This window comes from Pongo pygmaeus, chromosome 3, assembly GCF_028885625.2.
Source record: "Pongo pygmaeus isolate AG05252 chromosome 3, NHGRI_mPonPyg2-v2.0_pri, whole genome shotgun sequence".
Lineage (NCBI taxonomy): Eukaryota > Metazoa > Chordata > Mammalia > Primates > Hominidae > Pongo > Pongo pygmaeus.
The window spans coordinates 109062253-109086849 of NC_072376.2; the positions used below are offsets into that span (position 1 = coordinate 109062253).

The 24597-nt window shown below is 35.0% G+C and overlaps 1 long non-coding RNA gene across 1 annotated transcript in view; it reads left to right on the forward strand.

The window, feature by feature from the left end:
* LOC129035123 (uncharacterized) overlaps positions 1-24597 on the forward strand; it is a 382029-nt gene that overhangs the window by 102648 nt on the left and 254784 nt on the right. The gene's annotated exons all lie outside the window — the stretch shown is intronic.

A 24597-nucleotide genomic window follows, 5' to 3' on the forward strand; every position in this document is an offset into this window, starting at 1 on the left:
CCAGGTGAACTCTCAGGGCTGCCCTGATAAGAATAAATGAGGTCTTTCTGGGCATGGCAATGACTCCCAGTCTTGTCTCTTCTCCAGTGGTTAATCTGTCTTGGTTATTTAATGAGTTTCCTAAGAAGGGAAGGTCTTTTTTCTTTCTTTCTTTTTTTTCCTTTTTTTTTTTTTTTTTTTTGAGGCGGAGTCTCGCTCTGTCGCCCAGGCTAGAGTGCAGCAGCGCGATCTAGGCTCACTGCAACCTCCGCCTCCCAAGTTCAAGCGATTCTTTTGCTTCAGCCTCCAGAGTAGCTGGGACCACAGGCGAGGAGGCAGGATCTTAAGACTATTGCATTTCTTTTGGAAAGAAGTTTTCTTAGGTAAGGAAATTCCTGAGAGAGTACCTCCCAGTGCTTTGGGAAAGAGGATCAGAGAGAGGCAGGCAGGGGAAAGTCAGAGAGAAACCTAGGTTTTGAGACTTATTTCTGAACCCTTTCAATTTTCAAAGCAGTCAGCGCGCCAAAGTGCCACATTTTGGAGAACCGTTTTTCACACCTCAATAATGCCACTTATCTTAAAGACTGAGCTCTGTTGTAACTATCTTCACGAGGCCTCTGTTACATTTCTTCAGAAAGTGTGCCATTTTGTGCATATCAGTCTCATCACTTTTCTCACTTTATTGAAATTTTGTGTTCAGATGTCTATTTTTCCCCACTAGATTATAAACTTTTCTGAGAAGAGCAATCTTGTTGGAGACAATTTTGTATTTTTAGGGCCTTATGTAATGTTTGGCATTTTAAAAGACACAGTTTGTATTTGTTAAATTAATAAAAGAATGAATATCAGATAAAGTGGCTTTTCTAATATAATACTAGTAGGTGGCAGAAAAGAACTTAGTTCTCTCTGAATAGTAAACTGACAATGATAAAGATTATCTTTTTAGAGAAAACCAACTTGTATCACTACTTATTAAAATGCTTCCTTAAATTAAACTCATCAAACCCCAGATATTGATGGGAACAGAAGCAATTTTATTTCTGAACTATGAATAAACCCTTGATACTCTATCAGTTAAGGTGCATTCTACCTTGAAAATACTTCCCTTTACTGGAAGCTTTTGTGTTCTTCTCCACTGAACAGCTTGCCTCTCCCTGCACTTAGCTTTTGGCTTGCTTGAAGCTGGCTACATCAACATATCCAGTCTTCTTTTCAATTGAATAAATAGGTATTGGCTTATTGGAACCACCTAATACAGGAGTTGATTCTGCCAGGCCTTGCCTGTCGGGTGCACCTGATTCAAACTGAAAATCAAATTACAAGCACAAAAGCAATAGCTCTTTTCCTCTCTATTCTCATAACTTTTCAGGTCCAAAGAATAGAAATGTAATCCAAGAGTCAGAAATAATGAATTGTCTCTTGTTCTTCTTATATAACTTCTCTTTTCTCTCTCTTCTAACTCCTCTTTTGGCTACTTAACGATTCCATTTTCTACACAATGTGGTTATTCATTTGAGATCTGGCTGTTTCACTACAGTGAGAACTGGGAAAGTATGATTTTCACAAATAGGCTGAGGTATGATCTGGGTAGGGATATGAGAAAATAATAATCATCATTATAATTTATAATCACCTACTATATGCCACTTTCTCATGTATATTGTCTTAGTAATTCTACCATAACCCTGTAAGGTTATTTTTGCCAAATGAGAATCAGGCTCAGGGAAATTCAGTAAATTTCCCAAGGCATATAGTTGGGCTGATATAAATGCAGGATGTGTGCCCCAGACACTTTGATTCCTGTGTCCATGCTTTCATCCCATATTTCACGCTTTACATCAGGACTTAAGCCAGAACAAGCCCGTTCTATAAGACATCATGAGAGCATTTTAACCAAAAAGAGCCCAGTGTGCAGATGTGTTCTCTAGAAGAGTTAAAACATCCTTAGACTATTTTAACCCCTCAATAAAGTAAGTAAGGGGTATTTGGGAATGGTCCCTTTTGGAACTTTATAGAATGTGTTTTCTATTTCTGTAGGCTCTATTTCTCTGTGCTAATGAAACTCATTTTGAATCACTTTGCACAATATGTTTTCTAATGGAATATCCAATAGTGTGTAATCTTAAGCTGTTAGAAATATGACTACCATAAAATGTAACTTGATTATTTGTGTCATGCCATCTATAGTTATCAATATCCACCCCAAACCAATACCACACACATGCCTTCTCTTTGTTGTCTGGATTATACTAAGTTACTTTCTGATTTTCTCACTCATTCTATCTTCCTTCAATAGTTTATATATTTCTTCTCATAAACTCAAAGCAGGCTCTCTAAAGTCATTTTAAACATGTAAATTTGACCCAATAAGTTAATGAAAGTCTGACTTTGAATGTGAAAGGAAATTTTTTCCAACTTTTCTGTAAATAACTTATGAACATCCTAGATTAATGACACCTTTTTACTCAAATGTTCTACACTTTTTTTTTTTTTTTTTTGAGAAGGAGTCTCGATCTGTCGCCCAGGCTGGAGTGCAATGGCATGATCTCCGCTCACTGCAACCTCCGCCTCCCAGGTTCACGCCATTCTCCTGCCTCAGCCTCCTAAGTAGCTAGGATTACAGGTGCCCTGCTAATTTTTGTATTTTTAGTAGAGACAGGGTTTTGTCATGTTGGTCAGGCTGGTCTCAGACCTTGTGGTCTGCCCACCTCGACCTCCCAAAGTGCCACCACGCCCTGCCTCTGCACATTTTTGAAGTGGGGTCAAAGGGAGTCGGGGAGAACCTATTCATCACCATTGTTTGTATTGCTTAGCTGGGGTCTTGGAGAGAGTGTGTCCCAAGTAGATTCAGGTAATGATCTACACAACTTCAGCTGGCGGATGAACTGTCTAATTGAAAAACACCAGTGACTCGCCACCACCTAAATTTTGTCCCAACCTAATAGATGCATTCTTTCACTAGTGAACTATGGTTAGATGTCTGATTTTTCCACATTTCCTACCTACCTGTCATTCCTGAACTTTTAACTATAATTGGCTATTACTAACTGTACTAATTTTAACTTAATTTGATCTATTTGTAGGATTCAACTGAGATAATTTTCTTAATTTTTAAACTATATTCTCATTCTTGTTTCAAAAGAATACCTGCTCATTTAAAAATTTTTTAAACATGAAAATATTTTGATTAAAATGTTAATATCCACCTCTAATGTCTTTGAAACATAGTCACATGTAATAATAACAATTGATTAAACTCATTCCATTTGATTTTTCTATGAATAATCAAACACACACATGAGTGTATATGTGTGTGTGTGTAAACACACATGTACATACATATATACTATGCAAATATGGTATCAACACTTTGTTGAACCCTTAGTAAATGTCAGGAATCACATTATGTCAAAGTGGTTATGGTTCCAGCCTGTGAAATTTGACAGCTTGGATTCAAATTCTGATTCACCTTGGACTAGCTATATGACTGTTGGCTGGTTAACTATTTTTTGCTTTTGATTTTTCATCTGTAAAACAGTAGTTATAACAATGTCCACCTCTGAGGGCTATAGTGAGGTAAAGAGGAAATGTATTTATAAAACATTTAGAATGATATCTGCCACTCAGTAAGCATTAGCTATTATAATTTTTATCTCATGGAAGGCTATTGGGTACTAACGCCTCCCAAATAAGAATTCTTATTGTATTTATTTTGCTGATAAGAAAATTGGAGCTTAAAAAGTTTAAGAAATTTCCCCAAGGTTACACACTAGTTAGAGATGAAACAAGAGATTAGCGTGAGGAATCTGAAAACAAGGTCATCTTTTAACTTCAATACTATCTGAACTACATTGTAAGATGCTATGACATACTCCAAATACATTCAGTGAATCACAGTGTTCTCGTACTTAACACTTTAACTTAAAATATAACAACAAAAGAACAGCTAATTTATATTGACTATTAATGATGTGGTAAGTGCTTTGCATGTGACATCTTATTAAAAAACAATTTTAAAAATGAAGAAAATGAGATGTAGGTTTAGATAGGTTAAGTACCTTTCTTACCATCATGCAGTAAGAAGGAGAGTCTGCAAAAGAACTCAGTTCTGCTGACATGAAAGTACATCTACTTTAGCTCTTTGATTTATGTCTACCGTATGTTGGACATGTTTCCGTGTTAGAATAAATGAGTCTACTTAATTCTGTTTCATTGATGTTAAATGTATGGATGTTTTATAATTTATTTAATCCATTCTCATACTGATGAACATTCGGTATTGTTGCCACTAAATACAAGGCTGTAAGAATCATTTATGCATTTGTTTCTTTCAAATTTTACATGATTATTTTTGTAGAATAACTTCTAAAGAAAGAAAATACGAGTTTAAAAGATTAGAACTCGGGGTGGCTGACTGGGGGAAATTAAAAAAAAAAACAAAATGTAGGACTTAAACTGTTTTGTTTTATATAGTTTTACCAATTTTTCCAGACATCAATATTGTGTGAATAGCTCAAGGTTATATAAATGTGGAAATAGTATTTCTCCATGTTTTTATATTGGGTTGTCTGGGTGTAGTCTGAAATAGGTTTGTGCAATATATTGGAAGAGTGCTCTCAGGAGAAAGAGAAAGCAGTGCAGAGCAGGGAAAACAGTAAGGCAAAGATGTCTCAGCTAGAGATTAGCTTCAGTCTGTTTCCAAGAGGAACTCTACATTTTCAGTCTGCCAGTCCTTGACTACAAACTGCAACCTCAGTAAGTGGGTGGGAGGTACAAGGGATCTCCTTCGGTTGTGGTATTCACTGGAGAATGGGAGAGTTCTGAGCCTTGGGAACTCAAATGCTGAGCAGTTGGGGTGTGGTGACATTGTATGATAAAGGGAATATAGGAGGTCACCAACAAAATCCACTATAATTCGTACTACACAATGCATAGACCCATTTAGGTCTAACACTACATTTACTGTGGCCAGGCACAGTTTTGGGGGATTTTGGTTAGTCCCAATTTCGGAGAAAACTTACAAGACATGAATTGGGAGATGCTGTAATTGTTCTGGGGGCTCTAAGTAATATTCATCATCTCTCTCCTTCAAAATTCTTTCTAGATTGCCCTCCCTTTCAGCTAGCACTTTTGCAGGTCTTGGTGGTTTACATGGTGGGGGACCCATATAATCATGTGAATGGAGACTAAACTCATTTTTACAAAGCCATTATCAGGCCTTGGTTGCTCTTCTTATTCCTTTTTGGCTTAATTCAGGTGGTGGATATGAAGAGATATTTGGGAAGATCACCAGAGTTCCAAACTCCTCCTTGCCCCAGTTATGTAATGGCAGCCTACATCCCCTTAATGATGAGGGCCATTTATTTCTGCTTGCTGGTCTACTGGAGCAAAGAACCCAATGAGAACAGGGGGCTGCAACAGCTGTAAGCTTACAGATTCTCTTATCTCTCAGTGGCTATGTCTATTCTGTAGGACTCAAGACTCTAGATACTGAGTCTTGTGAGGACAGAAAGCAAAATTCCCCAAGCACAGCATTATGATTGATGGTAAGCAAGGCAAACCCTGCTTTTTACCCACTGGTCCCTGAATCCATTCAGTCTTCCTAGTGGTCACACAGAACAATATAGTCGCCATTGGTGTAGGGTTCATGCTGCATCTTGAAATATACTACCTCATTTTCATGTGCTATCATTGTATTAGTCCAGTCTTACATTGCTGTAAAGAACTGCCTGAAACTGGGTAATTTATGAAGAAAAGAGGTTTCATTGACTCACATTTCCACAGGCTGTACAGGAAGCATGGCTGTGGGGCCCTCAGGAAATTTGCAATCATGATGAAAGGGTGAAGGGAAAGTAGGCATGTCTTCACATGGCGGCAGGATTGATTGAGAGAGAGAGAGAGAGAGCAAAGGGGGAAGTGGTACATACTTTTAAACAACCAGATCTCATGATAACTCACTCACTATCATAAGAACAGCAAAGGAGAAATAAGCCCCCATGATCCAATCACCTCCCACCGGGTCCCTCCCCAACATTGTGATTTATGATTTGACATGAGATTTGGGAGGCTAAAGGCGGTGGAAGCAGTATCTGAATTGACTGTCTCCCCTCTTGATTGATGGTTCTGCAGAAAGTATATCTTTACAACTGTCAAAATAAAAGAGCAGAGTTTGCATGTAACATTATTTAATGGAGAGGTTATTGGTAACAAATATGAGACACCCTGTTGGGACTGCCAAAAATAACTGGATGGAAAAACTTTCTATAGCTTACCTAGATTTCCAGAAATTTTTGGTGGAGATAAGAGCTCCCAATATACTGTTTTTGTTCATGTAACTCCATTGAAACTTTACATACAGTCTAGAAATGAATTGATATTTTCGTTTGCTTAGGGATATGAAAGTATTTAAAGTAAACGCAAAACAAATTTTATTTTCTCAGGAGTTGTGAGGAGGGAACCCTGTTCATGCTCACAGGCTCAACTGGGAAAGCAATGCATTGCAATGATGTTTTCAAAGTCAATTCAGAAAAAACAAAATGCAGTCAGCCTTTGTATCTGTGGGTTCTGTATCCATGGGTTTAACCAATTATGGATCAAATTTTTCTAAATGGCTGGTTCTGTTTTTACTGAACATGTACAGACATTTTTCTTCTCATTATTCTATAAACAATATAGCATAACAACTATTTACATGGCATTTACATTGTATTAGTTAATATTACTGTAAGTAATCTAGAGATGGCTTACAGTATAGTGGAAAATGTGCATAGGTTATATGCAAATGCTACACCATTTTAGATCAGGGACTTGAATATCTATGTATTTTGGTATCCACAACAGGCCCCGGAACCAATTTCTCACATCCATGGGAGGTGACTGGGAGATGAGTGTATAAATATTCTGGATTTGAAAATATTATCAAAAGTTATTCTGAAATCTAACAGCAGTAAACTTGAGCCATTGGTAATGAGACATGGAAAATAGTATAGGAGTTTAAACTATCACTATTCTGGGGACAGTCAATTTGGAAAACATGAATCAAAGAAATGTCAAATGTTCTTTGACAGTGCATGTGTCATTTGTTAGAGGACAAATGTCACATATCTATTGAAATTTATTATTAGCAGGTTAACATGTTTAATTTATGATTTATTGTTTTTTGTGAGACATATAAATTGTAATTGATTTTCTTATGCAGTCTGAAGATATCAATATTACTACAAAATGTCAATAGCAAAGGAGTTATTGAAATATTCTAAATATTATACTGCTAAATTTTGCTGAGCATGTTATAGTACTTCAGAAAAAGGTAGATGTTTTCACCATAAAAATCAAATTTTGGGCACATTAAAGTTCTACTCTTTACTTGATATTACAATACAATACCCAGGACTATACTTAAGGGACATTCTACTGACTTTCACCACAATATATTTAAAAGAGTAGAAATAACAACAGTCTCTGTATTTCTAGAGTTAATATCAGCTAAATCATTTTATTACAGATAATTTAAAATATAAAAACCTTTTTCACATTAAATACACATGAGAATATAAGAGGAATAAAATCATCTCACTTTTTCTGTCACCCTTGGACTATAGAGAAAAAAGATTTTTAGCAACAGTACAAATAATAGATTGGAAGGGAGAGACTGGTTAAAAAATAACTTTGAGTCTTAAGTGAAAAATAATGGGAGAGATTGCTGGAAGAGAAAATAAAATTAAGAATATTTGGTTTTCATAATGAGAATCTACCTTCTATTGCAAAGTTGTCAGAGCTCACTCTAAAGTGATGGGATATATTAGCTTGTGAATTATGTTTGGTGATAGGCCTATCTGAGCTTCAAGTTCTTGGACCTTCCTTCCTAACCTTCCTAAAAAGGAAGCACTAGATGTGTCACAACCATGCCACTATGAAATGACTTCCAAAGAGCATCATAATCTTTTTCAAAAACCTTAAACTTACTTATAGTCATTGATCCTCATCTGCCCATAGCAGGTGCTAATACTTTGGCAATTTGGCCCCAATTTTTGTAAACACATCATTAAAATGCCAACTTCTACAGCCATGAAAGTTAACCAGTAAGCTTTCACTGAAGCTCTTTCTTCAAATTACTGATTTATAGGTGACCAGAATTTTTGTAAGAAAAAAATATATTTGTATTTGGGAGCAGCTTCTCCCATCAAACATTAAGATAAAAACTCTTTGAGGAGGTAACAATAATATTATCTACAAGTGTCATATATATCAACACACGCTTAGCTAAGGTACTAATCTATCTTACCCTTTTAGCCTAGAAATGAGGTGATACTTTTATCTGCTTATGTAGATGACACCATCTGCTCAATTTACCTATGAGCTTTTCCTCATTACTGATATATTGAATAGGTATAATGTACCTGTAACAGTCAGGGTTGACTCCAATAGACCTTTCAGTTCTCATAGTTCTTCCTGGACCTTCTCATGCTGGCCAGTGGCAATTTTCTTTCCTACCGGAGGAATTTTTTGTAGGGTGCCTCCAGAAGATTCAGTTTCATCTTTTGGAATGTAGCTAGTTGAATTCCCAAAGGAAATAATTTGTTGTGCTAGCATATTAGTGGAATTATTTTGGCAGACATAAGGGAAGATGGATTACTGTTTGTCAATTTTAAGTGAGCTGCTCCTAAGCTTTTAGGAACATTGTATAAGGGGTATACACCTGCAGCATATATTTTTATTTAGATATTTTAAATATTATTCCTGAGATTAATATGAGATTTGTCTATGAAACAGCTTTAATCTGGCTTCTTTTAGAGTTTGCTGATTTGTGATATGCCTTATGCTATCAGCTTGCAGTGATGAAGGCTATGACAAATAGTTTTGTGAGAATCAGAACTTATAAGAATCAAAATTATAGTTATGATAGAGACGTAGTTGAGAATATACTCTAATTCTCTAGTATACTCTTCAGGAGACATCTGAAATATGCCTTTTCCCTTCAGTCTAGTATCAGGAAGAACTATCTTGATTAATGTTTTGATTTTATGTTTGGACATTTTAATTACTTTATCTAATCTTCTTTTTCCTTTTTTTTCCTCACTAAGAAGTCTGAGCTGCATTTTTTGGTCACCTCTAATACATATAAAGGAAATTACATGGTGCAATTTTATGTGCCAGTATTTCTATTGTTTCTTTTGCCTACCCATATATTCCCTTTGTCCAACTTTCAAAACAATTTATAGTCATATGTCACTTAATGGAAAAGGTATATTTTGAGAAATGCATCCTTAGGCAATTTGTCATTGTGTGAACATCATAAAATGCACTTACACAAATCCAGATGGTATAACCTACTATATACCTAGGCTATATGGTATAGCCTATTGCTGCTAGGCCACAAATCTGTAGAGCACTTTACTGTACAGAATACTGTACATTTGTGTATCCAAACATATCTAAAATATAAAGAAGATACAGTAAAAATATGTCACAAAAGATTAAAATAGTATACCTGTAAAGAGAACTGACCATGAATGCAACTTGCAGGACTTGAAGTTGCTCTGGACAAGTCAGTGAGTGAGTCGTGAGTGAATGTGAAGGCTTGGGACATTATTATACACTACTGTAGACTTGCTAAACACTGTACACTTAAGCTACACAAAATTTATATGAAATAGCTCTTTATTCGATGATAAATTAACCATAGCTTACTGTAATTTTTTTACTTTATAAGCTTTTAATTTTTAAAACTATTTGCCCTTTTGTAATCACACATAGCTTAAAACACAAACACATAGTACAGGTGTACAAATTTTTTTCTTCATGCTCATATTCTATAATCTTTTATCTATTTTTAATTTTTTTATGTTTTGGTTTTTAAACTTTTTATTTTTTGCTAAAAATGGAGACACAAACACAAACATTAGCATAGGCCTATGCAAAGTAAAGATTATCAATATTGCTGTTTTCCACTTCCACATCTTGTTCCACTGGAAACTCTTCAGGGACAATAACATGTGTGGAGCTCTCAGCTATGATAACAATGCCTTCTTCTGGATACCTCCAGCAGGACCTGCCTGAGACTGTTTTATTGGTAGCATTTTTTTTATAAGTAGAAGGAGTACACTCTAAAATATTGATAAGAAGTACGATACAGTAAATACTAGGCAATAGGAAATTTTAGTAGCTCCATTATAATCTTATGACACCACCATTGTACATACAGTCTGTCGTTGACTAAAACTTCATCATGTGGCACAGGACTGTATTTGTTTTTACTATGTTATGTATTTTTAGAAATGGTCTTAAATTTTTTTGTGGAATAAGATTGAGAATGAACTATTTTTAATACAGTTATACTAACAGTTTTTGCAGCTGCAATAACACTTGGCATTTAAGTATTTTTTATTTAATAGACAAAAGTTTTCACATGGTTTTATTGTTTTCATTTGCATTCTTTTGATTTTCAGTGATTTTATTTTTTATTTGTTTTTCTTTTTATTTGAGCTTTTTGTTTAAGCTCTTTTATAATTCAGTTGTTATATATACTAGATAGGTAGATAGGTAGGTAGAATAATAGAAAGATATGGCTAATTCGAATACAATGCATTTATTTATCGTACTTGATGAAATATAGTTCCACTGATATTTATTTATTTTTAATGCTAATTTTCATTGTACAACAGTTTTATATTTCTATGTAAAAAATACTTTCCCATCTTAGCTTTTCTATGAATGTTGACTGCTTTAAGAATATTTCTTAATGATAGGCAAACACTATGGGTTTTTAAAAATTGAAACCAATATTAAATAAAAAACCTGATGCTTATAGTATTCTGCTGTTCCATGAATTCAAATTTCTATGCATAATCAATAAAAATTGCCAGTAGACAACTGCTCTAGTCTACAATTTTTAAATGGAATGCTGCTGTAGCAATGGTACTGGGTTGAAAAAAATCAATATGATTGAATATATGGAGTTAAAATGGCTACTATTTCATAAATGTTAAAGTCAATAAAATCCCCATAAAAAACCCAATGTTATATAAAGTATATACAAATTTATGATGATGGATCTGCTGTGTCTTCAAAGGAAATATAAATGTACTACTTAAATGGAATGAGTCTTGTATACTCTAATATAGGGTGTCTGTGTTTTCTTTGATTTGTTAGTATGAGTAATCTTAATTAAGGCCTATAACAACATATGGACATAAAATAGATTTGTATGACTGAATGATTCTATATTCATGACTAATCTTTTGCCCATGACTTGAAATCAACTTCCTTGCACAAAACCAACTTTCCAGCCATGTTATCTGCAGTTAGAAGAAATAATGCATCTAACATGACAAACTTATTCTTTACAAGAGTTCTAACAAATAGTGCCAAAATATCCCCCTAACAATATAGGCTTCTCTTGCTAGTATGTATTTTTGTTAAGTAACTTGTAGATTGTACATCTTCAATGACATAAGTTTTACAATCCTAAGCATGTAGACTGAGAGTTAGATCTTCCCCAGGCACCCTAGTTAAAGCAAAACTCCCAACTCTCAACTAGCTCTGACAAACAAAAAGATAAAAGGTGAAGATTTGCTCTTGCACATTTACAATATAGGCTCTAAATTAACTTCAACAACTGCTGAAATATGCCAAGTAGTGAGGCTTCATGGACTAAATCAATACTGGACTTGGGAATCCTACTAAATTTGAACATAGTCTCCCCGTAATCTTAGGGGGACTACTAAATATAAAATAGAGGGCAAATAAGTATGCCTTATTGCATTTTCTAAATTTTCCATAGTGATAGCACCCATTGCTCTAAAACATCTCATAGCAGGCCCTGTTGCTCTGACTTAATGATTACATTAAAATTAAATTGAATCTTTGGCACTTACAAATGGGCTTGACAAAATGGAGATCCACAGACCCCTGCCAAGAGTTAAAATAGTTAATATGACCCCATGTAAGTTAAAACAAGGCATTCAAGAGTTGAAACTTATTATATTAGACACAATAAATATAGGGGAGAATATATCATTTCTCCATCTGATAGTTCAGTTTGGCTGTTTCTTAAACTTAAAAAGATTAAATAGCTACTCAAGGTGAATTACACAATGCTATGGTTCCATCCATTTACACACTCTACAGTCAATAGCCAATATTGTTAAAAATGTGGACTATAATCACCAGAATCTCTTTGCCACAAGATGAAACCACATCTATGATCGCTGGAATAACATACCTGCAGGATGGATGGCATCTCATATCCTTACTTAGTCCATTGTCTGAGGCCACAGAGCTAGAAGAGGCTACTCTTCTCACAGAACTGTTGGCTACCTGAAAATTGCCTGTGGGGTTAACTGAGTGAACAGCAGTGGAAGTTCATAGACTTTACAGATAGGGTTGATTGCCACCATTATATGTGATGGAACTTAGTGGAATGTTGCTGTTTTCTGTCTTTTAACATGAATGTTCCTGATAAAGGAGGAAACCCTAGGGTCAGCACAATTGGACAAATATCAGACAGTCACTATAGTTCTGGATGCCCTGGTCAACAATTGGTCCCATCTGCCTGTTTTTGCCAAACATTGGGCCACTGCCAATGATCTGGTTGTTTTGTTTGGCCAGTGGAAGCAATAATTTGTGTCTAAATTTGCCCCCTTTGGAGTAAAAACTCCAGGAATCTCTTGCCTCACAGATACCCCAAATGTAATTAAAGGTAATAGATGCTAAGGCCACAATACAAGGCTTCACCAGGACATTCTATTCTCTTTGGAGTTCTAGACATTACTAACAATAATCAAGATACTCTACTTCTCAAAATATATTATGCTGAGCTCTTGAATAAGGCATTCAATGGAAATTCCCTCTCGATTGCAGGTCCTAAATTGCTGGTCTTCATAAAGAGGCCCATCGACCTCCTCATACCTATTAAGTTACAAAATGGCAAATAAACCCTCGTTTGTATCCTTTTTATCACAGACATCAGTTAGCCTAAATTTATGCTTACCAAAGATAACACATTCCTTACATCAATGCCCTAGAGGTTCCTCAGTTGCCTTTATCGGCCATAAAGGGGACATCTCTAAAGTTCATATTTTCAACAACCATCTCACCATGTGGCCCTCCCAGTTAAGTGTCTACTGCACTTCCTAGTGAGGTACTTCCTACTAAAAATATTAGTCATCAGTAACGTGGATATTTGATGGGATAGAATTAAGTGGTCGGTTGTAATACATGGCCTAAAATTTCATCTGTTGTCTCAACATCTTGGACCTCATAGGGCCCTAAGGACTTCTGCTCTCCTCAGATATGTCACCTAACCCATGGGAAAGTTTCTTTACCTGACTAGTTTTCATGTCAGCTGAACTAAGTGCATTCCACCCAACTTCTATCTAATGGGTTTCATAATGTCTGCTAGATGAGGAGCACTCTAACCTCTTCTAAAAAGACTGCCTCCCATAGCCCCTGCTTGTTCACTTTGCTCCAGAATGCAATGACTTTGTGGCTCTGTGAGGTATGCAATGTCTCCTTCTCTCTCAGGTTATGAGTATATGTGACTAACAGACTGCCATTAATCTCATTTGTCCCATGTCAAGTGTTCTGTGTTTACCATTTCACCATATTCAGGGTGGGGATGCTTCCCTCAGCAAAGAGATAAATAGAAGGTGATCAGAACACCAAGTATATATGGCCATCTATTTTTAAAATATGAAAAAGCTTCTCTTTAAGAGGCAGCAAACATTATTCTTTTTCCTTCTTGAAATTTTATTTCCACTGTACTAACCACACATCTTAAAAGATACTAGGAACAATATGTGAGTTTAATCAAATAAATACACAAAATCATTTGCTTCTTGATATTACAAAGCAAAAATATATAAATGCATATTTAAACACATATGCAAAGATATATATCAAAAATTATTTAAAATCTGTATTACATAACAAAGACAATATTTCAAAATAAGTTTACTAGGAAAAGGCTACATATCAAAAAGAATAGAAATTTCACCTAGAGTTTTAAAAAGTCTGCAGGGAAATTTTTGTAAAATAAGGACAACATACACAACTTACCTTATCATATTTTAAGCATAGAAAACTACAAAATTTAAGACTTTGTAGAATGAATGCAGAAACAGATCAGTGGAAGTAAATAAAAAGACCGAAATAATAATGGCTGTCAAAGCAGTAATGGGGCAAGGGATTATAAAGAATATGGTGTTTAAAAACTGTTAGTCACTTGGAAAAGTAATTTAGACCTGTTACATCTTACAGCAAAATAAATTCTCCATATGCTAAATATGTGTAAGACAATACTAGTTCTAGAATAAAATATAGATTAATATGTATATCAATCTATATTTAGATTAGGACTAAATCTACTAGTCCTAAATCTAATAGTCTAAAATGCCATGTAAGGACTTTCTTGAGCCCTGTACAAAATAAAGAAAGAAAAATATTAATAACTTTTACAAAATAAAAACTAAAAATAGTTCTTCATGGGAAAATGTCTTAAAATTTAAATGAAATATAAACTAAATATTATATCTGAGAGGTGGTAAAAGTATTTTATAATTTCTGTATAAAAACAAATTAGTATGAAAATAGGTACATATCTCAACTGAAAAAATGGACTATGGAAATAAATATCCTGAAAAGTATCAGTGGCATACAAGCATAGGAAGAAATAATCAGTTTTATTATAAAAAAGTTAAAAAAGAAAGAACTTAAGATGACCAGAATAAAATAATAAATATAATTATTTTGAATTCTTCAAAAGCTTGATTCATTTCAAGAATATAGCTAACTAAATCTATGTGTTTCTTAACCTCACAAAACACCTTATTTTATATATGTGAAGTTTGACTTGCAAAAAGGAAACATCCATTCTTTTAATTGCAAAGTAGGATAATTATTATAATGTGTTGATGAGGATTGGAACTCAGAGAAAGCTTGAGTTCCAATCCTCATCAACATCTTAATAGTAGCTTTGTGATGACAAATTCAAGTTGTGACTGAATTCTTGACACATAGAAGCTGTGAGAAAATATGTATTTGTAACTTCAAGCTGTTAAGTTTGTAGTGATTTGTTATGCAGCAATGGATGACTAGTATAATGGGTCAACTCACTTAAATTTGGGAACTTCAGGTAACTCTCAAGAGCATTCATGAAATCTAGAAAGTTGACGGCTTTACAGAAGACAAGAATATGTGCCAGGACTTAGGGATTATTCTGTGAAGGAGAAATAGCATTAACAAAGTGACAACATGGAAAGAAAGTGAGTATGAATCAGTTTGATGTGAGAAATTAAGCCACTGTATAACTATACACGTAGAAATGGTATATACGTGTGTATGTGTGCGTGTATATATATATATGTATATATATATACACGCACACATATTAATCTGTTTTTTCTCATCTAATTTAATGTTCCAACAATCATATGAAGTAAGCTCCATATTTTTTTCTTTAGTTCCTGATCAAGGTGGAGAAGTACTTTGACCACTGATTGACACAGCAGGACAAGGATGTGGGGTCAAGCTGTGCAACCCAAGGTATTTTTACTTTTTAGTTTTTCTAACCAACACACAACACTGTCTCACTATGTGTAGTAGGGCATACATAGAAATATGTCAGAATTTGATCAGACCATTTCCACAAAGACTTTAATGCTAGAATGAGGAATTTCTACTCTATTCCACAAGGAAATAAGAGCCATTGGGGTATATAACCACAAAAATAGAATTTAATAAAAGTGATATTTTGAGAAATATTACAAACTGTCTTGAGTCCAAATGCATTAATCTGATTTAAAATATCTGTTGAATAAGGTTGCTAATGCCAATTCAGATTCAATAGTAGTAATGAGAAAACATCATTTATAGAATCACGTATATTTTCTCAAACATGTGTATTGCTTTGAGATATAATTAACTGGCATAAAAATTGACTTAGGTAACCAGAGATACACATTCTATTTCCAGCTTTTCTACTAGCTTGTCTTGTGACTCTGTGTAAAATACTTTTAAGATTTTTAAACTTTTTTAAATTTGTAAATTGATACTTTCTCATCCTCTAATGTCTGGTCTTATAGTTTTTCTTTAAGGTTGATTTATTTTGTATGAAATACTGGATCATCCATTACAATCAGAATAATGCAGCATTTTGCTTAAAGAAAATACAGCTGAAAAAACAAGAGCATTAATCTTAAACATAATCTAAGTTTTCTTGCAAAGAATGTGTATGAAGCTCCAGGTGAGAGGTCTAATATGTAACAAATTACTGACAGGCAATAGGTCAAAAGTTGGCTGTTTCCCTGTTATGCTTAAGTATACATAAACAGTGTCATTGCTCAATTATAGACATGAAGAGACCAGATAGATGGTTCCCTGATCCACTCTGCTCTGCTAAGAGCTAGAATTACTCTCCCGATCTTCACAAAATCATTCTGATCATTTCTCTTGTATGTGCGACCTAGTAACCACAATTTCCTACCATTTCACCTCCACTGTAAAGTCTTTTCAAAATATTGAATATTTGTTCAAAACCCAGCACAGAATCACCTAAAAGCCATTACCAGGAATGAAGATAGGGATGTTGATTTGAAAATACGAAGATCATCATGGGTAAGTGTACACTAAGATGGAAGTAATATATTGCTGAGAATTCTTCAGAGCCTCAGCTGTCTCAAAGCTCATTTGTATCAGTAATCTTCTCCCTTTACATGTAAAATTGCTATGCTGACACCTTCTCAGAAAACAAATACTAGTTAATAGTTTGGATTAACCCTTATGAAACTGCCATTTTCAACTTAATATTTTAATTGTTCCTGAACATGTCTCCAGTAAAAACTAGGACTTACTTTAACCAGATAGAAATAGAGTAATTCAGGAAAAAATGCTTATATTATAAATTTAACTTCGAGAAATATTTGGGAAAAATGGAAATCTATAACATAAATTTGTATCATCATAAAATTATTACTACATTAGATTTTCTCCCATTTCAGGGGCTAGACTGAATCTAATATTACTGTCTTTCTGTGTATTCAAGGTGACCTATTTTTACTGCTTTTTGGCTTTTCACAAAAAATGGTACACATAGATATAATAATATTTATTTACTCTTTGAATTTTTCCAGAAGTCATTTTAAATAATTTTACTTCTTTCACCATCTTTAAATTTAATTTCACAATTACACAAATTAAAGAAAGAGAACCAAATTGCATCTCAAGAAGAGAAAAACGTATTTGTGCCCATTGTCTTAATTTTCTATTGTTAAATGATGCAAGTGAGTTGACTACTAAATAATGCTTTATAGAGTCACATTTGAGGCAATTTCTGTTATATTCTTCTGTTCACAGTGATAATTCTGTGTTTTACTTAATTTAGTTTGTTTACAATTAAAAACACAAATCTTCTATTCTTAATTACTTACGTTTTGTTCTTGGATTCTCCCTCTTAAGTAATTGTGTAATCAGTGATCAAGTGTACCCGGCTTTTAGAACAGTTTGATATCTATAGGGTATTTGTACTGCCTCATTTGGTGGGCTAGTCTAATTGAAGATAATGGGGGTAGTATTAGTGAAGGCAGCTTTGGAACAATGCTTTCAATTTATTTTAAGGACCACAACTCTCGCTATTATACATAATCTTCCACCCATAGGAGGAAAGTACATACTACATTTAAAAGCACAGAATGGGATCTATTCATATCTGAACAACGTTTTCATGAAACGTTTGAGATCCAGATGCGTTGAGAAGCTTACATTTTTTCACTTTGACCATGTTAAAAGTACAATTTCCTTGTAACATTATGTAGATCCTTCAGATTGAGGATGCTGCAAACCAGGATAATTTTCAAAGTAGAAGATAGGGTTACTCTTTGCAGTCGAAAAATCTTTTAGCTGACCTTTTCCCATAGATGTAAATTTACATGTAACTAAATTTTTGTTGCTACATTTCATAACCACTTATCTTTGTGATGAGTCTGAAATCTATTTTATTAAATGGCTGACATTATTTTTAAAGTTTAAAAAGTGCGAAAAAAGAGAAAAGGAAAAGAAAGAAGGAAAATTTTTTTTTAAAAAAAAACAATAGTTTGCATGCCAAACTTACCTCACTTTCCAACATTTGGGACAGAGCTCCCAAACAATGGATTATAAATGCTGGTTTATCTTTGCTTTGTTTTCAGAAAGTAAGCAACTACCTATTTACTCTTAATGTGGAAATTCTTATAGCAGTCTTATTAGAATCTTCAACTGATATCTGCGCTCAGCGTTTATCACCACTGGCTTTCCCTGTGAGACCTGGTTAGCAGTATCAATGCTAGAAATAAACTAAATACAGATAAACAATAAGGAAACAAAATATTTATCTAATATCACAAGGTATTGTTCCCAGTAACATTATAAGCGGATAATATTCTCTTTAAAAAGTTTCAATATAGGCCAGGAGCAGTGGCTCATGCTTGCAATCCCAGCACATTGGGAGGCCAACATGGTGAAACCCCGTCTCTACTAAAAATACAAAAATTAGCTGGGCGTGGTGGTGCGTGCCTATAGTCCCAGCTACTCCGGAGTCTGAGGCAGGAGAATCGCTTGAACCTGGGAGGTGGAGGTTGCAGTGAGCCGAGATCGTGCCACTTCACTCCAGCCTGGCGACAGAGTGAGACTCTGTCTCAATAAATAAATAAATAAATAAATAAATAAAAAGTTTCAATTGAAAATCTCTTCAAAGCAGTGAAAGCCAACATATTTTTATGTTTATTTATTTTGATGTATTATTCTCAAAGCATTTGTATTTAAAATAAAAAATTATTCTTAGAAAAACCTTTCCTGCCCCCAAAACAAATTCTTTAATCTGAATTTTTTAGTTTATTTTAGTAATCAAATTAAAAAATCAAGAAAACCAGCAAGACCTTTAGATCCATTTTCTGATATTGCACCACATTCTATTAAGTGGTACTAATTGCTTTGAGAATGGAAATTAATTGAGAAGCCCTCACTATCTTTGCATAGTTGCTTGAACTCACACATTATCTTTGCAGTTCATTCTGAGTGAGCAGTTTTTTTACACTGTCTTCATGTACCATGACCTAATATGAACAAATGCATGTGCAATTTGCCAGTGCCTCACCACTAAAATGCTGTGATTCAATGTAGCCAAAATACATGAAAATGACAATATAGTTATTTCCCAATCATCCCACAGTGGCAGAGTAAGCGGGGTTTCAATGTAAAGTATAATTGATTCCTAATTACTGTACTTTCACAGAAAGGCCACAGTCCATAACTTCATTAAATAGTGAAAACACACATAACTATTCATAAGGAAAGAATTAGCATTTACAATATGCTTATTTACTTTCTAATCTGTACATGTTTTAGGTTCTGGGCTGTGGTAAGGCTGCACAGTCTGAAATAATGTGTCATTTGAATTTTCTTCAGGGAACAGAAAATTTCTCCAGTGATGTTCATTTAGAAGGGGGAAATAAAATGTCGGCTATTTGATATTTGATGCACTCTACAAGGGCTTGGCCCAATTCTTGTTCATTTACAAAAGTGGGATGTATAAGAGAATCTGTGAATTGAGGGCAGATTCACTGTTATATATGTTAAGACTTGTTAGGGCTCATGGACAATGAGAGAGAAGAAATGATAATGTGATAGCGCAGAGGGGAATAAGATCTATCTACTGCCTAATATGGGAAATGAAGAGTATAGTTTCTAATCGTGAATACTGCTTAAGCAATTTTTGTTTTGAACAGGTCCAGGAGATAAAGAGAGGATCAACCCATCTTTGTGTATTATGAAGATATGAGCAAACAAACTAGAACACACACACAAAGAATAAATTGAGGTCTGTTATTTAATACTTACATGAAGGCACAGAATGCTGACAAAAGTGCTGGAGTTGCTTTTCCTACATTCACATTGTTCTGTTAGAGAGCTTTGTAGAGATGTGTTTGGTTACCTATAACTTGGCAAGAAGGTTCAGACAGCCTACAAAGTCCAAATATATAATGGACTGCAATATAAATTAAAATATTCAAATGATAGTAATTTTAAAATATGCATTGGAAACCACCAGTATTTTAACTAAGGGCTGCCATAATTTTGGTGTACTCCTTTAAATAAACTTCTCACCACATTTGATAAATGTTTCATTGATTAGAAAGATTATAGTCATACGGTGGTCATTTTTTCAGTTTCAGCTCACATAAAATCATAAAAGAAAATACAAAACTCTAGCATCTCTCTGATCACATAAAACTGGAAGAAAATACAGCAGTCCAGCATCTGTTTGTTAAACTGAATCAAATAAATACCAGGCAGGACACAGGCTCATCTCCTAGTCTCGTGCTTTTTCCTTGGCATGATAATTTAGGAAAAAGCATGTTAAAAAAGCATGCAGTGGAAATCCTTGGTGTCCTTCCCAATTTCCTTTGCAGATTGATGTACTTAACCCTCAGTTTCTAGGTGTTTTAGTTAATAAAAACTCAAGGCAATCCTCTTTTCTGGAGAATTCCCCATGATCCCATCACACGGGAGTTTATGCCTCCCCTTTCTGCCCATTTAGAGCTTAGCCAATGACTGACTTTTTTAGGGGTACAAAATGCCAGACACGTGCCTGGCACAATGGTGTGCACTTGTAGTCCCGGCTACTTGGGTGAATCACCAGATCCCAGGAGCTCAAGGCCAGCCTGGGCAACGTAAAATGAGACCCCACTTCAAAAAACAAATGCCAAATCCCTTGTCACAGGTGTGACTGATAATTTGGTCTAACGGTGCTTCAGAATAAAGCTAGTTTCCAGCTATGCTTTCATTATCCCTGAGCTTCCCTGACCTATCCTAGCTCCCTTATTCTCCTAATCTAAGTGTACTTCCCCAATAAATGGCATGCATAAGAATCCCCATCTCAGTCACTTCTTCTAGAGAACCTCACTTAAAATAGTTGGTAAGGAGTGGTCCCTCGGAAGCAGTAAGAGTGACATTCTGGAAATGAGTCCTTTACTGTTTGGTTGACTTGGAATATTATATCACTATGACAAGTGAGGGATTGATGGATCCCATCATGCTACGGCTGGGGTGAAGTGGGATGGTATGTGAGTGAAACAGGACACACTGTCTGGTACAATGTCTCCAGCATTTGAAATATGTTATGGAAATTTAAAAAATAACTTTGGAAGTGGATGCTTGTTGCTGAGCATCCATATGTTAGAGAAAATAACAGGCTCTATTAACCAAAGCCTTAAAGCAAAGGTAGAGTCAGGAGTCTTTCTTGCCAGCATTTAAAGATAGCCTCACATCCTGAAGTCCTAGGGCAGAACCATTAAATTTTAAGCCCAGCACATTATCTGTAAGAGTGGCATAACTTCAGAAAGTCCTGAATTCTTAGCTTAAGAAAATCTCCTATGTCAGGCTAGGGACTGATATGGAAGTAATAAGCCAATGAAATTTTGAAAGGGGTATCTGGACAGGTGTACCTGAGAATCTTGAATCCTGAGGTTCTGTGGAACTCTCAAGGTCAACTCCTTGAAAGACCTACTCCCCTCCCAGTTTCTTGCTTAAAACAACATAGGAAATTCAAATTAGGGAGGAACAGACAAAATAATACTTGCTTTCCTCAAGATGTGCCTACAAATGCCCTTTGGAGCTACAGACTCTTAATTAAAGGCAAATCTTAAGTCTGACCCAACCAGAAAGTAGTGTACCTAATTAGGATGGAGCAGTTTTGTCTATGAAACGAGCTACAAGCAGGAACCAGAGAAGCGGGACTGGAAGGGATCATGAGAGGTGACAACAGGTTGGGAAGAATATAAACCTGGCTGGGGAGGTTTACCAACTTTGGAGTACTCTCTGTTGACAAAGAATTCAATATCCTCACAAAGGATCTCTTGAATTAATGGAAAAAGTATTTATATTCATTAAATAAAGTAGGGATTGGCAGAGCTGCCTTTGTAATCTATTGAGAGGTAAATAAAAAGGATCAGAAAAGTAGCATGCTAGAATAAATTTCCTAAAGAAGACCAGAAAATCCATACGTTAACTACCTTGCTTGGGTGGTCCCAGAGGTTAGTCCAATAAAGAGTGCATTGGTGAGGAAAACAAGCATTTTTTTTTTAACTTTTAGGTTCAGGGGTACTAGTGCAGGTTTATAATATAGGTAAATTGAATGTCACAGGGGTTTGATGTACAGATTATTTTGTCACCCACGTAATCAGCGTAGTACCTGGCAGGAAGCTTTCTAATCCTCTCCCTCCTTTCACCCTCTACCCTCAAGTAGGCCCTGGTGTTTATTGTTTGTTCCTTTCTTTGTGTCCATGTATTCTTAACATTTAGCCTCCACTTTTAAGTGAGAACATGTAGTATTTGGTTTTCTGTTCCTGCATTAGTTTGCTTAGGATAGTGGCCTCCTACTGCATCCATGTTGCTGCAAAAGACATGATCTCCTTCTCTTTTGTGGCTGTGTTGTATTCCATGGTGTATGTGTACCACATTTTCCTTAGAATGGGCATTATTGAAAGCTCAGTCTTAGATTCTCTAAAGTTCATGGCTAACGGCAGAACACACAGTAGATAAGTTGCCTCTGAGAGACAGAGATCCAAAGCACCATCGTGGTCTCCTATTGGGATACAGACATAGAGGGGTCAAATAGTAAATGAATTATAGCCGAAGTTCATGTCATAGTGTGTCCACTTGATCCACAAGCCTAACTAGTAAACATTTCTCAGTTTCCTGAATGTCCTATTGAATCTGTCATACGTAGCTGTTAATAGAAACCTCATGTTGCTTTCGGTCATAATATAGTCCCAAGGGACCTGGGCCATCTGGAGATTCTGCAAAGCATCATACTGGCTCACTATATTAATATTATCTTAATCAGACCTATGAGCAATAGATAGCAAGCACTTGTGTTGTATTGTAAAACACAGGTGCTAAAAAATGTGATAAATTAAACACTATAAAGGTTCAGTGATGAAGTTTTCAGGAGAAGATTAACATTAGGTATGGTTTTTGGCATATTCTACATGTGATAATGCTGCTACAATAGATTTTACGTGAACTGCCAGCTTTTAGTGGGCCCCAGAGCAAAAATGACTTGGCATCAGGTCCAGGCTGAGGACAGAGAGCCATATCATTTAGAATATAAGAATTGATAGGTCTGATCATACTGGAGGTTATCTAGGGTAGCAAAAGAGACTTCCTTTTTCTTTGGAAAGCTGCAATGGTAGAGTTGTTTTATAGATCCTTAGGGTTCTAGGGCAAGGCAATGCCACCTGTAGTAGAGAACTATCCTTTCTACTATATTCAGCAGTTGCTGGCATGCTAGTGGGCAAACTGAACATCTGGCCACTGGATTTCAAGAGATCATGCATCTAACACTGCCTGTGATAAACCAGATATTGTCACAACCATCAAGTCATATAACTACTCACCATAGAAATATGTTTGTGAACCAAGAACTATGGGTAGACCCATGAAGACAAAATTATGATCTCATTTCGCTTAATTTCTGCTGCTAAATGTAAAAGATCTGAAGTGTCCAGGGCCAATAGATTTTATTCATTTCTTCTAGGTTACAGTTACTAGCATTTAAGAAAAAATCTATTAATTTAACATTTTACACAGGCTTGTTACTTTGAAATCTACATACACACACACACACACACAATACATATACTGAATGGATAGTAAATTTACACGTCCCAGAAGATCTATTTTTTTCTTATACTTGTTTGAGGGTTAGAGTAGATAATTCTCTATATAGATTAAATTTCCTTTCAAATGTTTTAAAGAATATAATGCAATATGTTAAGATTCAGTATTACTAAGAGAAATTTGAATCTGATCTGATTGCCCTTTCCTTAAAAATGTGGACTACATTTTTCTTTCTGGAAATTTCACTAGAAAGACTACTTTCTCAGTATGACATTGACCTTTTAAATATGAAGACTAATATGCAATTTTATTTTTTCAATTTATTTTTCTCTATTATTTCTTCAGTTATATCTTCTCTTCACTATCTCTCTCTATGCTTCTTTACCTTAATTAGATTAATGTATCCTCTTGCATTCATGTGTCATAACCTTTCTGTCGTATTTACCATCATTATCATTTTTCCTCTGTGTTATGAAAGATTTCTTCATGTTTAATATTTTCATTATCTGCTTAATCTTTTGTCTGACATATTCTATTATTCAGTTTATTCATTTAATTGTTTAAATGAGTTTTATCATTTCTTAGTTTCTAAGAACTCTTTTTATTCTCTGGTTGCTCTTTCATAACAGCTGTTTATTTTCTTAGAGATACAATGTCTTCTTCCATTTCTCAAGGGATACTAATTTGAATTTTTAATGTCCTCTTTTACTGCCTGAAATAAGTCTGTTTCTTTCTGGGTCATTTGTTCTGTGTGCTCATTTTGGGCCATCTATTTCATACTCATAGTTTCTCTCAAATTTCTGATGATTCTTAGTTCATGCTTTTGAATGAAAGACTAGGTTAATTATGTGGTGTAAATTAGCTTTTGGTTTCACAAAATCGTCTCTGCCTTGAATGAAACAACTGACAACTCACTCTAAGTTGCAGAGATTTGTCAACAGGTAGACATCTCTAAAGGGCACCCTG